Raw genomic sequence first — 660 nt, 5'->3', positions numbered from 1 at the left:
GATACTGTTTTCTCCTATGCAGTCTCCATCCGTTTTGTGAATAATATTTAAAAGAAACATCTTTTATGTTTATTAACGATCTTGCTTTATCCATCAAAACATACTCAGTACCTCAGGTATTCAGAGAATGAAAAAAAACGCATCTATGAGTAAACAATCACTGCATAACGGGTAAGCAGATGCCATTTAGCAGATATTGTACAGTAGAGTCAAATTCACCTTTTTGCATTCAACTTCCGCATTTTTCATGTCTTCTGATCCGATTCGCAATGGCTATGAAAAGAAGAAAATGAATACCACGCAGTCACAGTTGCACCTGTTTTCACGCAGACACAGAAGCACACCTCTCCGCCTAATGATAGTCACCTTAGGAATACATGAAGACGCACTCCGGAAGAGAATCGCCACACACTTCTCTCTGACTAGATCCTCCTGTGCGGGATCTCGGGCCTGCGTCTCCGTAGGGCTAGTGGGCGGCCATGACACTGCAGGAGAGGGGAGTAAAGGGGCTCGAGCATGACAAAGGGCGTGCGAGGGCCGGGCTATTGCTCACACAGGATGCTCGATCACTCCGCATGTGTTTTCCTTCCGTCGCTAACATCGGCTCAACAAGTGCGTTTCGGTCGCGCTGCCAGGTGTCCGAGCGCGTGTTTTCCCCTC

The 660-nt window shown here is 47.1% G+C and overlaps 1 protein-coding gene across 1 annotated transcript in view; it reads right to left on the bottom strand.

Annotated features, from left to right (window-relative positions):
• The window catches only part of LOC119592852 (regulator of G-protein signaling 9-binding protein-like), an 8281-nt gene extending 7627 nt beyond the window's left edge, over window positions 1–654 (bottom strand). The window contains exon 1 of the mRNA XM_037941750.1: window positions 367–654. The gene's annotated coding sequence lies outside the window, so the exon portion shown is untranslated. The remainder of the gene's footprint in view (window positions 1–366) is intronic.
• Between the last annotated feature and the right edge of the window lie 6 nt (window positions 655–660).

This window comes from Penaeus monodon, chromosome 31 (genome assembly GCF_015228065.2).
Source record: "Penaeus monodon isolate SGIC_2016 chromosome 31, NSTDA_Pmon_1, whole genome shotgun sequence".
NCBI classification, from domain to species: Eukaryota; Metazoa; Arthropoda; class Malacostraca; order Decapoda; family Penaeidae; genus Penaeus; species Penaeus monodon.
This window is presented reverse-complemented; position numbering and strand designations above follow the sequence as displayed.